At 46.8% G+C, this 19,340-nt stretch overlaps 1 protein-coding gene and 1 long non-coding RNA gene across 3 annotated transcripts in view; both read left to right on the top strand.

Moving 5' to 3' along the window:
• Positions 1-19,340, top strand: part of LOC121076669 (limbic system associated membrane protein) — a 958,116-nt gene that overhangs the window by 95,995 nt on the left and 842,781 nt on the right. The window lies entirely within an intron of this gene.
• The window catches only part of LOC121076684, a 92,190-nt gene continuing 81,224 nt past the window's right edge, over positions 8,375-19,340 (top strand). The window contains exon 1 of the long non-coding RNA XR_005823661.1: positions 8,375-9,086. This is a non-coding gene — a long non-coding RNA (uncharacterized LOC121076684). The remainder of the gene's footprint in view (positions 9,087-19,340) is intronic.

Raw genomic sequence — 19,340 nt, 5'->3', positions numbered from 1 at the left:
CCCCCCAGATTTGCAAGGTCATCTCCATTTGATTCTGCACTGTTGTGTTTTTAAATGACGCTAAAGCCTCCCCTTTATTGCCAGGATGGAAATAATACAAACTGAGCAGACCTTGACCAAAAGAGTAGCCCAGTAAAAGTAAGTTGCCTGCACCAGACCAGTAACTAGGAAGCAATTTGCAAAGCTCAGTGACACTTTCAGTTCCCCTTTTGGCCTCATTAGCACTCTGTAGAGCAGCTTACAAGAGTCAGAAAGCATGCCTCCTTCTTAAATATACCTGCTTCCTTTGTTTCCCCCTCTTCCTGTGTGCCTTAGCCCTGGCTCCTCTTGCACCCTCAACAGGTTCAGCTGAGCCAAAGGTTTTTTCTTTTAGCTGAAGACGTTGCAGCTCGTAGTATTGGTGCTGACGGGTGGACGTACAGTATGTATGCCAACCTAGAATTATGTAGTTGGTGGGATTAGTGTGCCATCTGCTTCCTCTCCTGACAGAGGAACTTGGGACTTCATCTGAGGCTGACAGGAGTCTTTCCATTTTCATCAAGCCCTGTCTGTGGCAACTTATGAGTTTCCCGTTAGGGACCTCACTGTTTCTAGAAGCACAGGAGTTTGAAACAAGACATGTCTTTGCTGTTCAGCTGTGCGGTATTGACTGGATCAGGGATTGAAAGAAGTATATTCAGGTCTTGAACAATGTTTGGTGAGGAAACGATCCATCTCTTTTCCATTCCTCCTCTGCTCCTGCTTCACGCAGTGACCCCAGAATGTAAGGTGAAGGACACGATTGCTCCAGCTCCCTTAACTGTGAGTCATATTTTTCTGGCCAATGTCTTTCTGCATTTTCATTGTCTCCCAAGGTGACAAGTGCTAAAGAAAATGAACAGTAGGCAAAAAGAAGCCTTTTTCTTTTCCTTTTTTTAATCTCTCCATGATACAGAATTAACCAAGCATATAGGATCGTCATGGGAAGCTGTAAAGCAAGTGGACTTGGCCTAAACTAAAAAGAATACAGGACAAGCAACCTACTGATTGCGATACAATGCAATGTGTGTTCCTTTTAGAAATAAGATCAAACCAAAGTTTGGCTGGTGGAAACATTCAGAGTCCTGAAAGAAGCCCAGGGCCACACCTACGCTTCTCTGCCTGAAGGCCGTCTCTAGCTCCCCTAGATTTAGACACGGGCTTTTAAGGAGAAACCAAATCCACAAAAGTTTTTTTGTCAAACTGCTGAGCAGCTTGAGGAGTGCCAGCACACTTCCTTGAGGTGGACCTGGGACTGGAGAAGTGAAATCAACTTCTACCCATCTAGGGCCCTTGCATCTCTACACTGCTTAATATTACTTTTGTACCAGCTTCATCTTTCAGGGCTTCCTCCCTCTTTTCTTCGTGTCTTCCCCTAATGGCAAGGAAGGCACCATTATGCCGTGGGGTAGAAAGCAGACCTGGAGCGAGCACAGACAGATTTTTCCTTAGAGGATAATGGTGGAGGGAGATCGTGTTTTCTGCTGAGCTTCGCTTTGTACTATGTCGTGCTCTGCCACCAGCCTTGACCTTCACCTGGCTTTATACCTGCCAAAGATCAAACACATCATCTTTGTCTACACGTGTAGGTCACTCCATACTAGTTGATTTCCTGCTTTCCTTTGGTCCCCTGGGGGGGGAGAGAGAGAACAGGTCTGTGTGATCTGGTCTTGCAATCTTCTTGTGTTTACATTTTCACCTGCCTCACCAGTGTCCTTAATTTCCGCTTTCCTAATCTCTACTGCCTTTTCTCACTTTGCTACTTCCTCCCCACCTCCCCTCCTCTGTCACACACTGCTCCCCCATCTGAACTCTCTCCTGCAGAGGACCCGTCCAGTTCCCCCTAGCTGATGTGCTGTCTAGTCGCTATTGCCTCTACTTAGTCAATTAAGACATCATGTTTCATGGCTGTGCTAGGTTGTTGGGGTTTCTTTTTCCCTACTTAATATTATTTTTTTCTAGCTCCATCTTGGCACCTACATTTGTTTGAAACAAATTGCAGGATAATTTGTTTTTCTAATTTTCAAGACACGAACTCCTGGTTCCAGGGGGGTCGGTGTTTCGGGCACCCGGTGCCAGCGAGCTGGGACTGCACACAGAGATTTGTGCTGTGTGAGGAAATACTTCATTAGACTTGTATTCCATGAAGACACTCTTGCTTCTTAACGCCTATGATTTTAATTAAAACCTGGAAAGTGAAGAATCCTCGGGTTGTATTAATGTTTTCATTTCCATTAGGACAGCGGAGTTTATAAACACGAGCTGGGTTTATAAATTAGACCTTGTACGAATATTAAGTGCACAGTGCAGCAAAGGCAGCTGAGAACTGGAGTGGAGCTGGCCCCATCTGTGCCTTTCCTTGGCTTGCTCTCACTTTACAGTGTCCTCCTCTTGGCACAGGCTTTTCTGAGCTGTTCAAGGGTTCTCCCTTGGAGACTAAGCTAATGGCTTCTTCCTTTTCTTTCTGGGGAGGCTCTTCTCACTCAGCAAAGCAGGGAGAGAAGCAGATGTTTCAGTCAGGGGCTTGCAAAACAACCTGTAAAGGTGACTTTGGGTATAGGGATTTTGTGTAGAGTAACGGGAAAGGGGAAGCAGATTCTTCTGACCCAGATCTCGTGTGTGCATGCAGAGACGCACGCAGAGATAGTCAGATCTAAATAGGCATCCCACTTAGTCATCCACACCCAGAGCGTGCATATGTATTGCTGAGCATGCAGAGGAATGTGACAGAAGATGCAGCCTCCTCCAGAGATGATGTGACAGCTGCATACAGCTGTGCGCAAGCTGCACTGGGGCAGGATAGGCAGGCATCGCCTGGCATGCACAGCCTGACACCGGCACTGATGCAGGGCACCGTGGACCCCATACAGCCTGACTGTATTCAGCTGTATAAACTGCACACAGGCTGCCAGCGTGACACCAGCGACAGCAACGAGCGCTTGTGTGGTGCGTTCTGCTCCAGCAGAATGGCTTGCAACAACAATCATCATCCTCGATTTTATGCAAGGGAAGCTGAAGTGCTCAGATCCACGCAGCCATTAGAAGCAGAGCTGGGACTAAAATCTGGCTCATGGGGTATAGATTCTGAGTTCCCGTTCCTGATGCTCAGAGGCAAAACCTCCCACTCCTACCTGTAATTACACAACACCCTTGTGGAAATGACAGCACTTCTTTCCTTGGCAGTGTAATAGTGAGGAAGGGCTATGTTTATTTGCATCTCGTGCCTTTGGCTGTGGTACCTGAAGGTTGGCTGAAGGCTCTCTGGTGAGGGCAGCTCAGATTTGCCTACCACGTGTGCAATGTAGCATTATCTAGGGGTGCTGTGTGAGCTAATCAGTTGGGGTACCTCAGATGTAGAGGTACCCTCAGCTGCCTTATGCCCTGTTAGCATTTGTTTTTTGGGGGATTGGTGCGCACTTTTCATACTAAAGTTTGGCTCCTTTGGAGTGTACAGAGATAAGGATCCTGTGCTAAAACCATGTAGTCCCCCAGGATGAAAAGGGCCTGCAGCAATGAGTTTGAAGGTATTTTGCATGGGAGCTTGTGCATCTTTGCCTTCTAAACTGAGTGAGGGGAGTAGGCCACCCCTTCAGGCCTTGCTGAGGCTGGTTTAGCACCACAGCTGCTGAACTGCCTGAGCCAGTTTGCAGGGACTGCGATTCATGAACAGCTCCATTTCCATCACTGGCTGAGGTGGAAGAGGGGTGGAGGAAGGTGGGAAGAGAGCCCCAGGGCATGCCTGCCCCTCCTTGTCTCCCTCAGGGCACGACTGGATGTTTTGACACAAGGGTGATGTTCAGGAGAGAGGAGGGAGGCGTGCTCGTTGTCAGCCTTTGTCTCCTTGAGCCCAGTAGGGCTGTTATTGAGATATCCTTCCAAGCAGCTTAAATAGAAACGTCTGGTGACAAAATGAAAACAAATGGAGGAGCCAGCGAGTCTCACTCACAGGGTTCCCTTCCTCAGTGCTGCCAGACCACGAGGGAGAGGCTTTCTGGCACCTCCAGCCCCAATAATACATCTGAGTCAGTGGGAGGGGTGGCAGTGGGGAGGAGGCATCTTCCTGGACCATTTTTTCAGGCTCTTGTGACACTGCTAAACTCATTAGAGGCCATTACTTAGGCTGTCTGAGAAGGGGGGCTTTCACCCTCTGATGAGTCTCGGAGGAATCTGGGCCACCACATCCCTACAGGAGGAGGAGAAAGCTGAGGCCCATCAGTCAGGGCAACACCAAGAGCTCCCACTTGAAATTACCATCTCTGTTCCTCCTGCTGCCCGTGTTGTCACCAGCTAGGTCCAAGGGGATGCTGGCAGTGGTTCTGCAATGTTGATTGCTTTTTTGGAAACCTTTTTGCTTCATCTCTCCCCTCTTGCTGCCACTTTCCTTAAGTAAGTTTCTGCAGGAGTGTTCAGGTCACTTTATTTAATGGGTAGTGGCTTTAAACTAAAAGAAGGTAGGTTTAGATCAGACATTAGGAAGAAATCCTTCACTCAGAGGGTGGTGATGCACTGGCACAGGCTGCCCAGAGAAGCTGTGGATGCCCCATCCCTGGAGGTGTTCAAGGCCAGGCTGGATGGGGCTTTGGGCAACCTGGGCTGGTGGGAGGTGTCCCTGCCCATCGCAGGGGGGTGGGACAGCAGTGGTGGTTCTTGAGGTCCCTTCCCACCCAAGCCATTCTGTGATTTTCAAAACCATGGCCTTTGTGTCATGCTTAATCTGTTTCTTTAATCCAACTCCTTCTCAGCCCCATGTGGTCCATCCCCTTCTACACCCTTCCCACAAGAAAGAGTGAAGAAGGTGACAGTTCCCCACTGCCCATGAATTAGCCTGCGGTACTTGCTTTGGGAGCAGGTAACGCAGTGCATGGCCCACTGGCCTGGGCGAGTAGGGCAGGGAGCATCACAGGAGCTCCTTCTCAGAGGGTTGTTCCAAGGGGCTCTTGCAAGAACTTCAACTTCCCAATGGGGGGTGTAAGCAGGGGAAGGAGAAGATAGGGATGAAATAGAAATGCCCCACTAACACCACACGTTAACGGCAACACTTCCTCAAGAAATTTCTCTTGAGAGTTCCTCATTATGCAAACAAGTCTGGCAAATGATAATACCTCCTGCATTTTTATGGATTAATGTATGTAAATGGAAGAGCTGCTGTTCATTCCCAAAAGCGACATTCAGTTTCCCACACCAGAGCTACTGCCTGGGCCAAGGGCAGTGCGTTTCGGGGTACAAGCAGGCTGTAGTTTTCACCTCTTTCCCAAGGTTGGCCCTTGCATTTTCTAAAATCACTAGGCTAAATGTCGTCTTCCTTTAAATGTGCATCCATGCTGACTGCACCACTGTGGCCCTCCATGTGCATGGGGTCAGGATATGTCATCTGTGTCCTGCCCAGGGCACGTGGGACGCCAGGGAAATGTCATGTCCTGGCAATCTGGCAGAGAAACAAGCAGAGTAGATCCTGGTGTTGGGGATTAGATCCAGGGAATAAACTGCTACGAGCGGAGCAGGGGGTTTTTGGCTTCATAGTCACAGACTTAAATTTGATGTGGGAAAGGCATTACTTACTAGCATCAGAAGGGAATGTTGTCACTTTTGGGAAATGACTTTGGTGCATTTTAAGTCATCGTCTTTTCCTTTTTTACTTTTGAGTAAAGTGGTTAGTGGAAGCAAAAGACGCAGAAAAATCGGGTTGTTTTACAGAGATTTTTTTTGTGAAGTAATCTAGGGCAGGTCAATCTGAGTTAGCTGAGCCTGGGGCTGACATCACCAAGTTTATCTTGTGGTAAAACCAAAGTACGCTATCAGTGCGATGTTTTTCCACTTGAGATAGCTTCTGACAGTTGCCATGAGGTTAAAAACACATTTTTTTTTCTTTTTTCTCTTTTAATTTCCTTTTTTTTTTTCTTTTTTTCCTTTTGAGAGCAGACTTGACCCACACCTTTCATTCGCTTGACCGTGCATGCGTAGCAGCACCCTGCCACGACCCGCAGGAGCAGCAAGGCAGGGCAGTGCTTCCTACCAAGGTCTTGGGATCCCCTGGTGCATGGCCAGAAGCGTGTCTTCCCTTGGCACCAAATAACTGTAAATGAATTAAGTGATTTCTGATCGCTAAAGCCTGGTGTGTGCAGCAGAGCATATCTAGGCTAAAAACCTTACTGTTGAAACGCAGATGAACTGCTTTGGTGAGCACCCAGAGATAGCTAAAACTAAAGTAGGTTTGGAATTTTTTAGGTGCAGAAAACAATTTCACAATCTTTCTTTCTTTGCTGTTATCAGGAAAATGAAAGTGGAGGATTCTGAGTCAAGTTTTGACCCAAGCAAAAATATACTTTATTTTATTTTATTTTATTTTATTTTATTTTATTTTATTTTATTTTTTGTTTTTAGTGGACTTGAACTTTTTATTTTCTAACTAGTTGCAAAATACATTAGGCTCATCTTCTTTCTATTGTGTTAGATTGGTGTGTGTGGGTGTGCGTTTGATTTGTGCCCTCTTCTCCAAACAGCTCAACTCAGAGAAAAGAACAAAATGCTACATGTGTTGTTTCCTTCCGCCAAAGCAGAGTTAAATCATAAGAGATATCATTTGCATAGCACAGCCAGTAACAAGGAATGGAGGTTTACTCAGGCTTTTCTAAGACAAAAGGAAAATGTATTTTAATGCTAAAACAGCTTGAAATTAAGCAGTTTGGGATGTTTCAAGAAATAAAACCGAAATATTGGATGATAGGAACATTAAAATTATTTCTCTTTTTACTACGCAGAAGGAAAATATGAAATTTCTGTGAATAATTTTGAAATTTTCTCCATTCAGTTGTAAGGTGAAAACCATATACTGAAGAGTGAAAATGGCTTTCAGGATAAACATTTGTAATTTTGGTCACCTCTTTTTTTCTTTCTTTTTTTTTTTTTCCCTCCAAATGCAAGATGTGCTCTTCAGGACCCAAAAGTTGTTGTTTATTAAGGCAAAACACAAATAGCTAGGTAGCCTCTATATTCTGTACCTTGCTGCCTCTCTCCCTTTTGCTTAGCCCAGTGATGGGCAAGACGGAGAGGTGGAACTGAGCAGGAAGATAGACAGGAAAATCAGCTGGATTTAAGTTATGCTGATGTGTAGAAAGCAGGACTGGGCATTTAATCTGGTAAGGCTGAGAACCAGGCTGAAATCTGGTGAAGCAGTCACAGAGCAGGCACTGCAGCGACAGGCTAGGTGACAGACTTTTTGTGAATCTGGCACATGGCAGCTAATCTCCAGACGCTGCAGGAGACTTGAGCCATTCAGAGAATATAGAGAGAGACAGCATGTGTGTATAAAGCTATCGAGACAGAAACACAAGACTGCCCTGAGGGATGAGTGATGGATTGACTGTTTACGTTGTGAGGGCTAGGTCCAAAATCTGTGCCATTCGGAGTTCAGATGTGAGTTGACTTGTTAGGGAAATACTTTGCCAGGATGAGGTTTGGTCACCCAAAGCACACCAAATAGTATGCTTGCAGAAGAGGGTGGTTGCTGTCAGACGTAGAGGAGGCCCAGCCTGTGACATTGATGGTAAGCCCTTTGCAACCTGCTTGAACCTGGCTTGCCAGCCCTGAGGAGGAGACAACAGAGGGTGGCTCATTTGCAGGCTGTATTGCGTGTGGTGACCAGCACTCAGAGAAAAAAAAAAAAAAAAAAAAAGCATTGCCCTGTATCTCGAGAACCTTGTAGAAACAGATGTTTTACATCCTAGTGCCTGTTCTTGGATACAAGCTACAGATTTCTGGTAACTCAGGGGTGGGGTGGACGACTGAGAATGCTGCTCGATTTGGAAACCGCCAGCCTGCTTTTTCGCTTGTGGGATTGTGAAGAAGCTCAAGAGACTGCAATTCTTCCCCAGCTCGGAAGAATCCCGTTGATATATGCTCCACATTATGATCATATATAAAGACTGATAAGGCATCTTTGAAAGAAAATCAGAGGGGAACGTGTTGCTGCGCATGCTGGAATAACAGCAGTGTGAATGTCACGTCGAAACCTTACATTTTGATATATAGCCGTAACAAAGGGGGTGAGGGGTCTGTCTGTATAAAGAACACCAGAAAATCTACTGCCTAATGATTTTTTAAAGAGAATATAAATCAAAATTGTGAAACTCGGAAGTTTTTTTTTACACCTGCTTAGTGGATTCTGTGTGCATTGAGCATCGCTGCTATGAAACCACGCCGCACTCTGTCTTTGAAAGTTGACTGGGTACTAATAGCACCTTATCAGGGTTTTCCATGCGATAGCCCTAAGGTGTACCTTTGTAGTGGCTTTTGAAAAAAAGTCCTGCAAGTGCAGAGGAGCTTGGGTCTGCGCTTCAGCAAAGGGTGCAAAGGAGATGCAAGAAAGGGTAGTAATAAGATTACACCTAATTGCCTTAGCATCCACTTAACTGTTTTACATACGTGCCTCAGAACAAATGTTTGTGGAGTGTCTAGACGGGTGTTTACAAATGTGTTAGCTAGCTCCGGCTAATTGGGGAGCAATTAACGGCAGTTAAAGTGCTGGGAAGCCTAGACAAAGCCGGAGAGCGCCTCGGGTTTGGGGCCCGGGCTTGCCTCCTGTGCCTCCGGGGAGAAGGCTCAGACTCCGCCAGGAGGAGGCTCGCTTCCTTCTGCCTGCCACCAGGGAGGAGGGTCTCTGAGGGGAAGGGGAAAAGGAGGACGAAGGGAGGTCCCCGCCAAGCCAGGCATGTGGCTCCCATCCTCATCCCCGCTGCCCCGTGGGCACCGGAGGGCTGGGAGCCACAGGCGGCCTCCCTCCTGCCCGGCCTCGCCGGCCTCCGCTGCCACATGCCTCCGCCCGGCCGGCACTGTGTCGTCACTCTGACATCACTGTGACGTCATGACATGCTGGGAGACGGGCCTGTGACGTCACACCGACACCAGGCCAAAACGAGGAGGCAGGAGGGCGGGCGGTGCAGACCCCGGCGTGGGTCGAAGGGGAAGGCTGCGGCGTGCTGCCATGTCGTGCGGCGAGGCCCGGCCTCCTCAGGGACGTGCGGCCTCCGAGCACCGGGAGCATCCCAGCGGGCGCCGGCGGGACCAGAGAGGTATGTGGCCTGGTTTTGGGAGGAAGAGCCAGGCTGGAGGGGATCGCCATCACCGAGCTCCTGGCAGCTCTCATGGAACTACTTTTTTCCTCGGGTGAACGAATACTTCAGAGATTGCGCCTAAAAAGCGGAGTTGGGGCTGCTGTCTGGCTTTTCCCCGAGTGCCAGCATGTTTAGCAGATCCACTCAGCCTTGATTTAGTACATACGTTTAAGAACCTTTTTAGAGATTGGTGTCCGCTGAGCTATTGTGGAAGTACATTACAGGTGGGTCTGTGTACCGGAGGAGGACTCTTTACTGCAGGCTCTTTGCTTTCCCTTTCTTCTCCCATCAATACTGCCTGCCTTGTGTTGTAAATCACAACTGTAGGGTCTGTTCTGCTGCAGCAGGGTGAGAGTAATTCCCATCAAATTCAGCAGTTTCCTTCGGGGGGAGAGGCGGGGAAGAACAAAAATTTGCTTGCGTTCTGCATTATCCCTCCTTTGCTGTCTGTCTTGTACATCAAAAAAGCCCCAACCATTTGGCTATCATAGGGTTAAGAAATAGGTGTCTTCACCTCTCATATTTCTCTTCCCAGTCTCTCTACCTTTCTTCCCTAAACCCTTTCTTTCGATGTTGTTCTGCGTTTTCCTCCTAGAGTAAACACTTTCAGACAATGAATTACTGTCCACAGGCTCCCCACAGGTCCCCGGGGACATGGCACAGTCTAGCACACACCTGAAATGAACCTGCACCTTCCCAGAAGGCAGGTGCCAAGTGCCTTGCTGGGGCTGGGGGCAGTAAAATCTGTGTCGTGGGCAGAGAGAGAGGAGACGTTCCTACATGGAAAGCATTTATGAGTGCAGACACAAACCTTGCTTGATTTCTCTCTCTCTCTCTCTCTCTTCTTCCCTGTTGTGTGCACGTATATGGAAGTTAAATCCATTAGCTAATTGCAAAGCCACACGCACGCATCTTTATATATATAAATAATAATAAAAAACCCATTCATTATGTACCCTGGAGTGTCTAACCTGCGTTGCATCCAGTAATTCACTTGCCTGGGAATCAATCCAATATTAGCATAGCAAAAAATGAAAGGTTGGAAGGGATCTCAGGAGTCCATTTTCTTCTAGCAGACAGGATCAAAAATACTAATTGCGGACTCATGATCTACTTCAGGTAGTGATACATGCGCAGAATGAGGTCACATCTGCCTGCCAAATTAATGCTCTTTTTCTCTTAATGTGTATTCATTCCCCAAAAGTTTCCTGGGAAGATTCAGCCATGAGACCATGAGAGATTTAAGCTTCTGATATCTTCTGACAGCACAGGACTGGAAGCTAATAATCATGAAGATTTTCTCTTCTGGAAAGGGAGACTGGCAGTCCCCTACTGGGGCATGCAGTATGCACTTCTAGTTCCTACATTATCATATTTCGATCAAAGCTTCTGTATGCATAAAAATGTTAAAACATTTTGGAAATGTTTTAATGTTCCAACATATTTTAACATTCCAAAACTTGGAACATTGTGGAAATGTTTTACATGCATTCGTGCAAGTCTTTCTCCTCTCCGTATGTCCTTTGCAGCATTTTTGCAGAATCCTTGCAAGTTTTTGGAATCACATTAACAAATGGTCTCATCAAGATCTCTCTGAAGTTGGGGGGGGGAACTTTGTCACTGATTCAACAGCTGTCACCAAAGGTCCTGGGACTTTTAGGTGGAAGACAACATGAAATATGGAGTGTTTGTAATGACTGGGAATAATTAGGAAGGCATGAAAAGCAGGACTTTTTTTTCCTGAGAGTTTTCCAAGAGAAATCTGCTTATTGTCAGGAGAGCCCTAATAGTGTCTGATGCAGGTACAATCATTTTCAAGGCAGTATCAGCTGTCAAGCTGAGTGTTGCGATCTAGTAGGAAACATGTCTGGGATTCCTCTCTCGTCATGGGTTGCAGACGTACAGCAAGTTCACCGGTTTTGCAGATTTATTTTAAGTTCACTGCTTCAGGAGACTCACAATTTAAAGCGCTTGTCAGTTCTAACATAGGCAGCTTTGAAAACCAAACTGGTTTCCTAGGAAAGAAACGTGTTATTCTAGTCAAGCGGAAGTTTTGCGTTCCCTATTATAAAATAGGAGATGCTGTTACAAAAAGAAGCAACGCAACCGTCCATGGCATCTGTCTGTTGTGTCGGCAGTCGCTGGTAGAAATCTTCAGGCACTCTGCAGTCAAACCACTCCTCACCTCACAGATGTAATCTGTCAAGGCAGGACTGGTACTGTTTCTGTTTTTTTTTTTTTTTTTTTTTTTTTTTAAATACAGATCACCCAAACCAAGTTTGGGACCGCCTTTGTTTCCTATCTGACTTTCCTGGAATCATGCATTTCTTTTTCCTCCTTCTTAAGTATTTGTATTGGGGCTGGCTCTGTTGCTTCCAGAAGCTTGTGAAATGATTTGTAGTTATTAGCATTTGTATTGTTTTCTAAAATGCATCAACCTTGTGTTGGTCTGATTGCTTTCACTGGGTATACCCTAGTGTAGAAGGAAGTTAATTGCACGGGCACTTTCTCAGGCATCTTTTTCTTTGCTCTCGTGTGTTCCCTATGTTTGTTACAGATTCTCTAAGTCATATCAGAAGAATTACTAAATGAAAGAGCGTTTGTCACAATCTCAGAAGAGCAGTTGTGTTGCATGGCTTCTGTGCAGCGTGCGCATGATTCATCTGGCAGTGGGAGCACTTCGGATTTTCCCACTTTAGCCATTTTGGGTGTAGGCGCTGTCAGTGGGAGGGGGTTTGGGAACATCAGGGGGATTGGTCACAGGCCCATAGGCAGAAGAAAATGATGTTCTGCTGCTAAGTGAAAGTTTATTTTAAATTTGTTTGGAATAAGAAATTTGTAGTTTAATTGTTCACCTTCAAAACCTCCCCGTAAAATTTTCTCCCTGTAATTCTCAAGTCTTTCTAGAAAACACCTGAATTGCATTTTTTTTTTTAAAGGTAGAAATACCTGCATGTTATGGTGCTTGAATATGTGAAGTCAGCTGCTTAGATGTCTGGGAGTCTGCCTTGTGTCCCAGAGAGGGCAAGGGGAATTTTGAAGCATCGCTTTTTTGTAGCATCAGCACAGGAATGTTTTACAATCTGCTGCCCCCGCAGGGTTTTAGGATGTGTAGTGGTCTTGGAAGACTTCTAGTGCCTGTCATTACAGGTCCTGTTTTTCAAACATGCTCGCTCCCAGCATGATGGAGCTCTGTTTTGAAAACCTGGACACCGGGTTTGTTGCCTGAACAGGATCTCAGCTCTTTTGAAAAACCTGTCTTGGGCTGTAAATGCCGCACTCCGAGGAAGCCAGCCAAGTGCCTGCACCTGCTCCAGACACCATGCTTAGACTGACCCAGCTTCGCCACTAGCTTTTTACCTTGCATAAAGCAGATAGGTGTCATTTTCAGTGTTCCAGGCACTATGCTAAGGGGGTTGGTGTGTCGGAAATCTGCTCCTTTACTTTGAGGACCCATCCCAATGCCTCAGCCTTACGTTACGAGTTCTGTGCTGTAGGAGGTGTTGCCCTTCGTAACACAGGTGTGAGCCAGCTAGTTTGTGCCCTCATCTGCTATCAGAAGAGCGTGGTGCATCTCCTCCTCTGATAATGTTTCCTGCCACACCTAGCTTCTTACCTCTGCTGCCACAGTTGTGCAAGTGACATAAAAATCCCCTTGTAGATTGCTAATGCAACATCAGGTGAATGACTGGGGGGAGGCCTGTCACACACCTCCAGAAGTGAAGCGTAATCATCCTCCGCGCCTTCGCTCACTGATGCTACCGATGTGACCTGAAAGAAAAGCTGGTTGTTCCCTGCCCAAACGCAGCCCGGGAGGTGAGATGGCTCATTGTTTGTGGGGCTGGGGCTGCGAGCTCTGAGTGTCTGTGCGTCTTCATGCTGGGGTTCCCTGGGGAGATATGTACACTATCATTTCTGAATCGCTCAGTGTGCTGTTGAGCACATGGGACTGTCAAACTTGTGAGTTAAATCTACTCATAACCATTGCAAAGCCATTTTGATGCCTATGACAGTTAAAACCTCTTATGGTGAAATCATTTATTGCAGCCTAACATTTCACTACAGCAAGAGTAGGTGCTTCTAGTAATCCTTGAGAAAGATCAAATTGAATTGTAAAAGGTGCTTCTCATTGTAGCATTGCTAAGTGCTTAACCATGTGAGGGTCCAGGGGAGCACTGAGCTTCCATTTCAGTGAGGACACCATCTGAGGACTCCACAAGAGGAAATCAGCAGAGATTCAGAAAATCAGAGAGGGAAGTGGCCTCACAAATCAGTAGCTCTTTTCACTGGAAGCATGCATATGTACAAGCAGGCACGTTTACAGGGGACTAATCTTCAGCTGTTTTGCATGTTGATGCAAAAGCAAGTGGGATGAGGCATCTTGCATTTTCTGGGTGAGAATTGCGTACAGGGTGTCACGCTGAGCTAAGTGGTCCTTCACCCCAAACCTTCGTTTTGTTTGGCTTGGTGTAATTTCTTCCTCAGTTAGATGCTTTTGGACTGACTCAAGCCATTCTTCTTTTTCCTTGGCATTTATACCTTTTATGCGGTGGTGCAGAATCATTCATATTCCCACCACAGAACTATTAGAAAAGAAGGGGCACCAGCGTCCTTTCAGCTAATCAGTAATGCCCACCATTTTGAGACCTGAGTGCTCTCATTAGAAAGGCTTTGAGAAATGCTCTGGTGTTCTGCTCTCATCCTGTGATTTACCATCAAAGACCAGTCTGCCCAGCTCCCGTACAGCTAGGCATGTACCAGGGAAATATTTAGGGACTGCTGGAATGTCGTCCACAGCCAGTGGAGGCTGTTGTAGTCATTCCCAGGCAAAGAGGATGGAAAGGTACAGCGAGAGTGCTTTTACTTGGACAGTGTTGGACAGCATGGTATTCCTGACGGATGAAATTCCATTTTCTGTCCAGAATTTTTTTTTTGGAGTCAAGACCCTTATTTTGGGATCTACTGCCGTAGCTGCTTCAACTGGTGGAGTCATCTCCAGTGATGCCAAAAAGTAAATCCCTTACTGGCTGCATCATGAGCTGGTCTGTTTAACCAGGTGGAAAGAAAAGTTTTAGCTCACGCCACTGCACATTTAGAAGAATGCACCCTGGGGTGGTCGCGGTCTCCGTACAAAGCACTTGCAGCACTACATGGCATGGCAGCAGATGAACCTGCAGTCCAGTTTACTTTTTGTAATTCTCGTTTTCCTGAGAGAGAGGCCTATGAGGAGATGATTTTACACGTCATGTTCCAGGTGAGGGAAACGCTTTTCATGATGAGATGGTTGGAAGTAACCTGAGCAGGGGATCTCATTCATCCCACTGCCTAGAGGCCAGATCAGCTGTACACAGGTGTTTCCTGATGCATTTATCTTGCCTACCCTATAAAATCTTGCAGTGGTGGAGACTCTGCAACCTCCTCGGGTGATCTTTTTTGGTGCTTAAACATCCTTACCGCTAGATCTCAGAGGTGACTTCAAACTTTAGTCTCCCTTTCTGCAGTTTAAGTCCCACATTCCTTGTTGAATTCACCATGGATTTAAAGAACAATGTCCCCTTATCTTTTTGTTGAAACCCTTAAAGTTTTTGAAAACTGTTTTAATGTCTCCTCTTTTCTTCTTTCTTCTGGAAACTAAACAACCCCAGTGCATTCAAGCCCCCTTAGAAATGGTGTTTTCTGGACCTCTGGTTATTAGTGTTGCCTTCCTCGGGTCTCTCTCGAGCTGGACCTCGCTTTCATTGGGGCTCATTCTTCCAAAGAGGACACAGTACTTCAGCTGACTCACACTAGTGTTAGCTAAAGCAGAGGATTGGTTTCTGTGCTTTGCAGATTGCACCATTAAATGCTCACATGGCATTTGCTTTTTTCTTAATGGCAAGGCAGTGCTGATTCATGTTAAGCTTTTGTTCCACTATTGCCCTTTCCGCTGTAACCCCCTTTTCTGCCAGCCTGCTGATTGCCTGGTGGTTTTTCATCCCATGTCTGTGGAGGCTATTACTCCTACCTAAGTGCAATACCTTGCATATGGCCTTATAGAATTTTGTTCAACTTTTAATCAGTTCATGTTGTAGATCTGGTTAGATCATTTGAAATTCCATTCCTGTCTTCCGCATGCAGTCCTTCTCAGCTTGCTGTCACCTGCAAATTTAATAAACAGACTTTATCCTGGTCATTAATGAAAATATTGAATATCACCAGACTGTGAGCAGATCCCTGCAGAACCCCAGCTGGTGTATCCTTGCATTTTGACAGTGAACCATCGGTAACTACTTTGTAAGTACTGCTTTCCAACAGGTTTTGGAGCTATTGGATAGTGCATTCATCTAGACCATCTTTTGTGAGCTTGCCTGTAAGAATATCATGAGAGAGGCTGGCAGAAAGCTTACTAAGGTCAAGATGTATGACAGAACTGCTCCTCTGCTGTCCACAAGACCTGTTACCCTTCCACTGAAGAAAATTAGATTGGTTTGACGTGGTGTTCCTTGACAAGTCCACGTTGCCTGTTACTCATCTCCTTGTTTTCTTGCAGGTGCTTAAAAGCAGTCTGGTTATTTGTCCCAGTGGGGTCATGGGAACCAAAGCTAAGCTCTCTGCTTTATAATTCCCTGGTCCTCCTGTTTTTCAAGAGAGATGCCACATTTGGCTATCTCCTGTGTTTTGTGGAAACAGGATAGAGCTAGGCTTAACTCCTTGATTTGCAGGTTGCTTGCAGACAAAGGCTGAGGCAGAAATATCAAGTTTGGTCATGCTCAATAACTTTGCCCTCAAATAAGGTGATCGTCCAGACCCGCCTTCCCAGCGCTGTGTCCTTGTCTCACTTCTGGAGAACCAGGGTATGAATCTATCTAAAATGGGAGGTCTCAGGAGGCTACTTGCAGTGTAAATAAGATAAATTATGCATTGCTTGGCATATCAGAGAAGTGGATGTACATAGAGAAGCCCTATACTGGCCAAATCAGAAGTGCTGTAAACCGGTTAATCTGTGTTTACCCTTCTGCTCTGCATAGCACTGATCCAAGGAAGGACAAGGAGGGGAATCTGAACGGTATTTCAGTGCCGCTGTTTGGAGATAAAATAGAACAGACAAATACCTCCTGGTGCGTGTGTGTGTGAAGAACTAACTGTGTCTGTAACTGGCACAGGCCTTTTGTATAGCTATTTCTAGGGAAATAGGCTTTGACTGAGCCTTGGGGCTTGTTCTGGAAGATTTAAAAATATCCAGGGAGGTACTTTCCACTTATATTCATGGGTAGTCTTAATTTTACTTAAAAATGACAAAGAAAAGGCAATTCAGGGTAGATTAGGGAAATGAAAAAGCAAAAGACTGAGCGAAGAGCCTGGTAGCAGAGAAAGGCACGGGAGAGAGGTATTGCGGGGAGAAAGGTATGAGTGAGCGTAGGCAGCGTGCAGGCAAATGGAGTGAGGAGAAGGAAAAAGGCCAGTGGAAGAAACCGAGGGAGGAGGCACTGAAAAGCAGAAAGAGAACAAAGGTAACTGTGCGTTGATGGGTTTTAAGGTTGGCAAAGGCTTAGTCTGCATAGAAGAAAGCACAGAGGCTGGTGGGGGGGCTGGAGTGTTACAAGAGGGGGAGCTAGCAGGGCATCAAAACTACCTGGAGAGTCTTTGCTTAGCAGCAGAATACCTACATTTTTGGGGGTAGTTATGGTCAGTGACTTCAGTGCAAGCTGGGTGCTGCTCAGCATAGGAGCTCCGAATGAGGAGCCAGGTGCAGCTTGCACCTTGCGTGGTGGAGGGTAACACTGTCTAGGTCTGTGAGCGTAACAGCCCTTTGGAGAAGAGGCAGAGACATAGGCTGAAAACCCTTCAGCAGAGGTATTGTTTTTTAATTCCAGCATTGCATGTGCTGTCATCTTTCTAGCTAAGAGTTAGCCAGCACCTGCGTGTACCAGATTGTGTCTGTGTCAGCCTCGGGTCCATTTATAATACGGACAACAAGTAGTATGAGGACTCAGCTGTGCAAGGCTGGGAACTTGCGCTGAGCTGGAAGGCAGTGCTGTCCCTGAAACAGGGCAGGGGAAAGGCCCTTGCTGTCATTAAGGTGCAGCTGAGTTTATGACAGGCCACAATCAATAGGAACAAAGCTGGCTGTCGGCTGAAAAGCCCGAGAATATCTTTGGGGCCTGTGGTTGTTGCTGCAGTACGAAACCCTGTTGCATTGATTCATGACACTTGGGGATTAATCTGTCTTCTAGTACACCTGGCTTTTAAAGGTGCTCTGTTTCGTTTTTTTTCACAGCCTGAAATACAGCCAAGAGAAGTAGCATTTTCTCAAAGTTGAGAGACATCCAGTTCTGGAGTTTTGTTCGACTAGCTAGAGAGAGACAGCCAGCTGCAAACTCCAGATTTTCATTCAGACGCTCCCTTTTATATCTGCGAAGTTGCTGCTTCGCACATTTTGGCAGGAGCTCGTCTCTTGCCCTTCTGAGCTCTCAGTTCTGGTGGAAGAGCAGCGTGACATGGAAGGCACTGCGACCCAAAACGCAGGGAGAAATCTGAATCAAAATGTAAGGAAGGGGCTGCGATTGTTTCTGACGAAAGTACCAGGAATTGATTCTGACTAGCTCGCCTCAGCCAGCACGCAGCCCAGGAGGGCGCTTTGGAGGAGGAAAAGAAGCAGACGGAGAAGGAGGAGGCAGGTGGTATCTCAGGGAGAGACAGGAAGTCTGTTGGGATGGAATAGGAAAAAGGTGTGCACTGAAAATAAAAGAGCAAGATGTGATTTCGGAGGGCTTTGTCCCAACGGCATTTAGTCACATCTTTACATGAGCAAGTGGAAAAGAGAGTTTGGAGTGACAGAAGCCAAGATTTTTTTGGGGAAAAAAAAAAAAAAAGTTTGCACCAGAGGAAGTGTAGAGGCAGGAACAGATTTTGCCCTAAGACTCATTTATCACTGGCAGGGGCAGACACAGCACCACCGAGTCCCACGGTCCTGCTGGTTCTGGTGGAGCCTGGTGCCAGCAGCCTGCTCTAAGAGCTGGGGTAGGGAAGAGCATGGTGCTAGCTGGGACTTCGTCTCTGCCGTCACACTGCATCCTGATCTGTGTGAGACCTTGCCAGGCCGATGTCAGCGTTGTCTTCAATAAAAATGGAGCGGGCACCCCGCAGCATAAACAAACATTTCACTTCAGACTTGCTGGCGTTACACGAACATCACAGAGGCTAGAAGCCACCTTCCCAGTCCTGCAGGGCTGATGCCATTATCCTGACTCCCGGCACGCTCTGCTCTGGTCCTCAGAGAAAGGATGGAGCTGGTTCTCCGTCCCCCGAGGTAACTGACAGGCAGGATGAGGTCTGATAGGAGCCTGCACCCACTCCTGACCCGATGGATCAGCGCGGCTGCTCTGCCATGCCTCCAGAAAGGTTAAGCTGCCCGGTGTGCGCCGTCTCGGGCTGGCGGTTCAGCCGTCGCCAGCTTATACAGCCCAGGACTTAGCCAGGCCCCAGCACTTTAGCTTTCACTCTCAGTAAATCATGAAACGAAATGGAGTTTTCTTCCAAGTGACAGGTAAATCTCGGCCACTCTCCGGCTGCTGTTCGGGTACCACTTAATTCTGTAATCCCTTTGCCCTCCGTTCCTTGCTGCAGCGAGCGCATGCTGGGAAGCATCGGAGTGACACGAGATTTCTCTGTGCCTGACACCTCGGCTAGGAGACTTGATTAAGTGAAAATATCTTAGCATTCATTTTTTCAGGTGCAAAGACTAAAATGCACTGAGGAGTCAGCTGGAGCTGGGAAACATTACAGAAATTCCCTGCTCTGCTGCCTGCCCTGCCTCTCAGGCCAGTGCCCTTGCTGTGTTACATTCACAGCCAGCTTTACGGGAAGATGAAGACTTGCCTTGCTATTTCCAACTTTACTCAGGCAGACTTAGGTTTTCTTCCGGGTCGAGTAGCTCTGCAGTGTTCCTTTCAGTGCTGCCTTCTGCTGTTACTGAGAGACTCAGGTAATCTCATCCACTCGCGAGGTGTGGAGGTGGCTCCTGCCACCCACTGCTGCCAGCTGCCAGCAAGGGGATCTGGAGAGGCTGGGAGCTTCTCCCATCAAAATCTCTGTAGATCATTCCTGCCAGCATCTCCCACCCCGCCTAGAGTGACATTACGGCAGCTCTGGGGACGGTTATTAGTATGCAGCGGTACACTTTTAAGCAAAACCTGAGAAAGGAATTAATCTGTCAATAGGAATGAATATACT

The sequence above is a fragment of the Cygnus olor genome, chromosome 1 (assembly GCF_009769625.2).
Source record: "Cygnus olor isolate bCygOlo1 chromosome 1, bCygOlo1.pri.v2, whole genome shotgun sequence".
In the NCBI taxonomy this organism is placed as follows: Eukaryota; Metazoa; Chordata; class Aves; order Anseriformes; family Anatidae; genus Cygnus; species Cygnus olor.
This window is presented reverse-complemented; position numbering and strand designations above follow the sequence as displayed.